This window comes from Scylla paramamosain, chromosome 7 (genome assembly GCF_035594125.1).
Source record: "Scylla paramamosain isolate STU-SP2022 chromosome 7, ASM3559412v1, whole genome shotgun sequence".
Classification (NCBI taxonomy): Eukaryota; Metazoa; Arthropoda; class Malacostraca; order Decapoda; family Portunidae; genus Scylla; species Scylla paramamosain.
The window spans coordinates 12,570,001-12,576,704 of NC_087157.1; the positions used below are offsets into that span (position 1 = coordinate 12,570,001).

General features: G+C 44.6%; 1 long non-coding RNA gene across 2 annotated transcripts in view; it reads left to right on the plus strand.

The window, feature by feature from the left end:
- Positions 1-5,957, plus strand: part of LOC135102085 (uncharacterized) — a 44,107-nt gene extending 38,150 nt beyond the window's left edge. Inside the window, exons 2-3 of one of the 2 annotated variants that reach the window (XR_010269519.1) lie at positions 5,196-5,593; positions 5,677-5,957. This is a non-coding gene — a long non-coding RNA (uncharacterized LOC135102085). Of the gene's footprint in view, positions 1-5,195 lie in introns of both variants that reach the window. The other variant, XR_010269518.1, reaches the window with a different exon arrangement.
- The last annotated feature ends 747 nt before the right edge of the window (positions 5,958-6,704 follow it).

Consider the following 6,704-nt stretch of genomic DNA (forward strand, 5'->3'; position numbering starts at 1 on the left):
CTCCCTTTCCTCATCTCTTTATCAACCTTCCCTCTTTCCTTTCCTCTCTTTCCTTCCTTTCCTTTCCTCTTTCACAGCTCTGCACACACCAAACACACACACACACACACACACACACACACACACACACACACACACACACACACACACACACACACACACACACACACACACACACACACACACACACACACATTTCACTGCAACGTTTCACTGCAACCTTCCTACCTTCCTTTTTCCTTCACTTTTTCCCCTTTTCCCTTGCTCCTTCCCACCCTGGCTCTGCGTCGTTCCCTCCTTAGTCTCTCAGTGGAAGGAAGAAAAGGGTTTTAGTGTAGTAATCGAGTTGACTTTCAATTGACATGAGAGAATCGATGTGCGCCGCTGCAGGATTGGATCGCTTATAACGTGCCCGAAGTTCACAATTTATACTGGGAATATTGGAAATGCTCTCCAGACCTTATTATTAAACTCCTTTCTCCTCCTTTTCCTCCTCCTACTCCTCCTTCTCCCGCCTCCTGTTCCTCTTCTCTCTTTCTCTCTCGTTTCCCTTTTCGTTGTTGTTATTGCTGGTACTGCTGCTACTACTACTACTACTACTACTACTACTACTACTACTACTACTACTACTACTACTACTACTACTACTATTGCTGCTACCGCTTCTGCTACTGTTTTTTTTTATATATATTTTTTGTTCCTGTTTCTCTTTCAGTTTTCTTTTTCTTTGTGTTTCTGTGTGTGGTGATTCGTTTGTGACTCTCTCTCTCTCTCTCTCTCTCTCTCTCTCTCTCTCTCTCTCTCTCTCTCTCTCTCTCTCTCTCTCTCTCTCTCTCTCTCTCTCTCTCTCTCTCTCTCAAATTGCAAGTGCTTTGTCGCCCAGCAAATCCTACATCTTTTTTCTTTAATGGTGTGTGTGTGTGTGTGTGTGTGTGTGTGTGTGTGTGTGTGTGTGTGTGTGTGTGTGTGTGTGTGTGTGTGTGTACGTACTGTAGTCAGTGCAATGTTTTAAGTATTGCGTAGTGATGTGTGTGTGTGTGTGTGTGTGTGTGTGTGTGTGTGTGTGTGTGTGATGTTTGTAGATGTGTGAGGAATGTTTGAGGAGGTATTGATCTGAGAGATGGAGGGAGGGAGGGATGGAGAGAGGAGAGGAGGAGGAGGTGCTGAGAGAGGAAAGAGGAGGAGGAGGAGGAGGAAGGGGGTGGGGGGTTGTTGATATTAGCATACTCGCTGTTCTATACTTTATCAATCCTCTCATCTTATCAGAAAATGAGTTGGGGAGAGTCTCTGGTTCCTGTTTCCTTCTCTCTCTCTCTCTCTCTCTCTCTCTCTCTCTCTCTCTCTCTCTCTCTCTCTCTCTCTCTCTCTCTCTCTCTCTCTCTCTCTCTTTCCCTTTCCTCCTCCTCCTCCATTCATCACTCACTATTCGCGTCCATTTCTCCTCCATATCTATCTTCCCATCTACTTAGTTTCCCATTTCCATTCTCCCTCCTCCTCCTCCTCCTCCTCCTCCTCCTCCTCCTCCTCCTCCTCCTCCACCCGTCTTCCTCTCTTGCCGGTTGTCAGGGAAATATATTAGTCTCATTTTTAGTAATATTATCCTGTTTTATCAAGTTCATTCTTTAAAACCCTCCTGTGTGTGTGTGTGTGTGTGTGTGTGTGTGTGTGTGTGTGTGTGTTGTAAAAGTACTGTGTGTATAGTTATATTTTGTGATCTTAATTACATGGAAATATTCTCTCTCTCTCTCTCTCTCTCTCTCTCTCTCTCTCTCTCTCTCTCTCTCTCTCTCTCTCTCTCTCTCTCCCCCCCCCCCATAGCACATCTCATTTATGGTTCCGGCTCTTTCTTCCTCCTCTCCCTTTTCCCCCCTAGTACTTTCTCTCTCTCTCTCTCTCTCTCTCTCTCTCTCTCTCTCTCTCTCTCTCTCTCTCTCTCTCTCTCTCTCTCTCTCTCTCTCTCACCCCGATTTTCCATTTCATTCCCTACGCATTCTCCCCGTTCCCTCTCTCTCTCTCTCTCTCTCTCTCTCTCTCTCTCTCTCTCTCTCTCTCTCTCTCTCTCTCTCTCTCTCTCTCTCTCTCTCTCTCTCTCTCTCTTTGTCCTCGACCCTCCTCCCACCCCCTCTATCCACATTCTCTTTCCTCCTCCTCCTCCTCCTCCTCCTCCTCCTCCTCCTCCTCCTCCTCCTCTCTTCCCTCCTTTCTCCTTGTTGGCCGTAAATTGAATTGGCTCGATATGTATTGTCATTGTTAGCGAGGAAGAGAAGCGTTTGAACCAGGGAATGTTTTCATGTTCTTCAATAGGATGAGTGGGGTGAGGGGGGAGAGAGGGGAGAGTGGGGAGGGCGATGGTGGGAGATGGGAAGGAAAGGAAGAGAAGGGATGGGGAGAGGAAGGGACAGATATATAGAGAGAATCTTGACTGTGAGGGATTCTGTTGGGGTTGTGTTGGGGGATGGATGAGTGGGTTGTGCATGTGTAAGTATGTGTGTTTGTATGTGTGTGTATGTGTGTGTGTGTGTGTGTGTGTTTGTATGTGTGTGTGTATGTGTGTGTGAATGGGATTTGGGTTTCAGTGAGGGATGGATGGATGGATGAATGGATGGATGGATGGTGAAGTTGGTCGTGAATGTGATAGTGTTTTGAATGATGTTTGAAGTTTTGATGGAAGAAGGAATGGGTATTTTGAAGAAGAAGAGGAAGAAGAAGAAGAAGAAGAGTGAAGGAAGAATAAGAAAGGTTGTGTGTGTATGTGTGTATGTGTGTTAGAAGTTTAAAGCCGAAAGAGAGAGAGAGAGAGAGAGAGAGAGAGAGAGAGAGAGAGAGAGAGAGAGAGAGAGAGAGAGAGAGAGAGAGATGGTGTTTAGGTTGGGTGGGAGGGGGAGGGGGCGCCAGCGATAGGAGGATCCAAACAAGGTGAGTGGGATTAGAAGCCAAATTAATGGACTCACGAGTGGGCTGAAGGGAATTCGGAGTAAGATTAGAAAGGATGAGAAGAGGGAAAAGGAAGAAGAAGAAGAGGAAGAGTAGGAGGAGGAGGGGAAGGGAGAGGAACTAGAAGAGGGCAGGAAGAGAGATGGAAGGGTTTAGCTGAAGAAGAAGAGGAGGAAGAGGATTTGAAGGGAGAACAAGGAAGAAGAAATGGAAGAGAATGGGGAGGTTAAAGAAGAAGAGGAGGATGGGAAGGAGAAGAAGAAGAAGAAGAAGAAGAAGAAGAAGAAGAAGAGGGCAGGAAGAAAGAGATATGGAAGGTCCTATCTAAAGAAGAGGAGGAGGATGGGGAGGGAGACGAAGAGAACAGGAAGAAAGAAAGATGGAAGGTCTCAGCTAAAGAAGAAGAGGAAGATGATGGAAAGGAACGAGAAGAAGAAGAGGGCAGGAAGAAAGAGAGATAGAAGGGTCCAGCTGATGAAAAGAGTTAATATTTATGTTTAAAATACAGAAAAAAAAACTTTACTATAAGACTTTGTGAGGAGCTGGGGAGAGAGAGAGAGAGAGAGAGAGAGAGAGAGAGAGAGAGAGAGAGAGAGAGAGAGAGAGAGAGAGAGAGAGAGAGGGAAAAATATATATAGTCGCGTTGAAGAAGATAATGATGAAGGGGAGGAAGAGAGGGAGAGAGGAAGGGGAAAAGGAGGAGGAAATTTATAGAAAGGAGAATAATAACGGGTGATATAAGCGAGGAAAGGAGAAGGAGGAGGAGGAGGATAAGAAATGGAAGAACATAAGGAGAAGGAAATAGAAGATAAGAGGAAGGAGAGTAAGAAAGAAATCTGAATTAAACGTGAAATGAGAAACCATAAATCAGAGAGAGAGAGAGAGAGAGAGAGAGAGAGAGAGAGAGAGAGAGAGAGAGAGAGAGAGAGAGAGAGAGAGGTGAATAATGGAAAAGGGAGGGAGGGAGGGAAGGAATGGGAGGAGAGGGACAGAGGAGGGCATGGATATATAGGGTAATGGAGATAATTAATTTGGATATAGTGAGCTGAAAAGGCCTCGCTGTTGTGCCGAGGGAGGGAGGCAAAGTGAGAAGGGAGAGGAGGAAAGGGAGAAGAAAAGGGAGCAAGAAAGGAAGGAAGTCGTAAGGTCACCAAGATAAAAATAACTCTCCAGCATTGTTTATAAATTAATTTGCTCCTCGGGGTCTTGAAAATTTTTCTTATGTTTTGTTTTCTTAGTTTATTATTTACTTATTTTACGCCAAAGGAAAGTTTACGATGAAGAGGAAATGGATTTATTGATTTTTTTTTTTTTTTACTTTCTCGATGTTTTATGGTTGTTATGCTATTTATATGGCCTTTTCTCATAGTTTTATTTTAAGCCTTTCTTTTTTTTTCACAGCATGCAAGAATATATACATATTAGAAATTAATTACCTAATTAGTCTGATTTCTGTAACTTTTTCTGTGTTTTACGATCATGATTTAATTATTCATGTCTCACTCCTGCCTCTCTTGCCCTTTGTTCCCCCTCCTTCATCTTCCTCTCCCCACTCTTCACTGCCTCCACTCTACACTCCTCCGCCTTTCCCCTCCACTCCTCTTTTTGCCATATTTTCCACTCTCCACCTGCTTATTGTGTCACCTCTAGTCTAACACACCTCACATCCTTTACATTCCCGTCCAACCCCTTTATTTTTCCATCTCCTTTCCTTCTTCCCATCGTCCTCCAGTTCTCTATACCCCATCTTATGTCACTTACATTTCTCTTCAAACTTCATACATTCCTTAACTCCTTTCCTCCTTCCTTTCCCTTTAACCAGTCATCTATAATTCATCTTCCCTACATCCTCCTCCACTCTTCATATATTCCCCAACTCCTTTCCTGCCCCCCTGTCCTCCCCATTATATCGCACTCCCCCCAACTCTCCAACTCTCCCACCCATTCTATTTTTTTTACTCCTCTTTATCTTCACATCACTTACTCATGTACTCACTCATCTCCTCACAATCTTTTCATCGCCAAGTTTTCTCTCTCCCAGTTTTATTCATCTCATTATCTCCAGGACTGGTTATACATCGCTTCCTCTCCCCTTCACTCTCCTTTCTTCCCCCGCTCTCCCGTCCCACCCTCCCTTACTGTCCCTCCTCCCACCTCTCCCTCCTTCCCTACGAACCGTCCTCTTCACACAAACACACACACACATACACACAGGTAGCTCACCAGAACATCCCGTATTGATTATTTGTTCCTCGTTACAGGTACGTTGGTGAGATGGTGATGCTGTGGTGATGATGCGGTGGTGCTGTGGCGGTGGTGAGTCTGTGGTGATGTCCCTGTTTTTCCTCGTAGTTTTAGTGTTTGTGGTGACTGATAACAGGTGAGTGATACGCCTCTTATTTCTGTTCTGTTATCTTTCCTTTTGTTTCTTTCCTTCTCTCCTTCGGTTATACTTGCATTTCTTCCTCTTTTTTATCCCCCTCTCTCCTCTTCCTCTTTCTTATTCGGTGTCTACCACTTCGTCACACGCACAATGCTAAGACCCAAACTGAAAAGATGGAAAAGGAGAGTAGGTTTGAAGAAGAGAAAGGGGAACGAAGGATAGAGTAAGAAAAGAAGGATAGAGAGGAAGAGACAGAAAGTGAGATGTAACGAAGAGGTTCAAAAGGAGAAGAGAGGAGGAGGGAAACAAAGGAGAATGTAGGGGAAGGATGGAGAGAGAGAGAGAGATGAAGCGAAGAGTAAAGAATAACTAAAGGAGATAAGAATTTGAAGGAGAGAAAGGGAAACAAATGATAACGCAAGAGAAGGAGGATAGGGAGAACGAGAAAGAGAATGAGATGAAGCGAAGAGAGGAAGAAAGACAGAGAGAAAGAGAAGGATACGAAGAAATGAGTAAAGGAAGGAAGGGGGAAGAGGAGGCAAACTGAAAATAACATAAGAGAAGAACGCAGAGAAAGAGAAGATTAAGCGAAAAGTTAAGAAAAGGAGATGAAAATTTAAGGAAGATAAAGGTAAACGAATGAGAAGGACAGAGAGAAAGAGGAAAATGAGATAAAGCCAAGAGTAAAGGGAGGAGGTGGAGAAGGAGGAGAAGAGGATGGTTGTGTGAAGCGAACAGTGAAGAAAAGGAGACGAAGATTTGGAGGAAGAGAATGGGAAACGAAAGAGAAGGACAGAGAGAAAAAAGAAAAGACTAAGAATAAAAGGAGGAGGTAGAGAAGGAAGAGAAGAGAATGACTGCATTGGTAAGAAAGCAGAGAGAAAGAAAATAAAGCGAAAAATGAAGCAGAGATGAAAATTTTGGGTTTGGAGAAGAGGAAAGAGTAACGAAAGAGAAGCACAGAGAGAAGGAGGAAGAGAAGATAAAGCCAAGCGTAAAGGAAGGAGTATAGGAGGTGGAGGAGAAGAGGATGGCTGTGTTGGTAGATGCAGGGCGCACACTTCCCTAAGAGCCAAGACTAATGTGATTTTCGTAAAGTAAATTGACAAGCCGACCTGTCGCCGCGGCAATTACTCCCAGCGCTTTGAGGAACCTTCAGGAAAAACACAAGACGCCATTCTAAAGGGGGCGCAGGAGGAGGTGGTGGTGGTGGTGGTGGTGCGAGAGGAAAGAGAGGAGGAGGAGGAAGGAAGAGGGATGACTGTGGTGTGGTATACTGAAGGGGAGGAGGAGGAGGTGGTGTTATTGTTTGTTGTGGTGGAGAAAGAGGAGTAGACGGTGGTGTCAGTGTGTGTGATGGTTAGAGAGAGAGAGAGAGAGAGAGAGA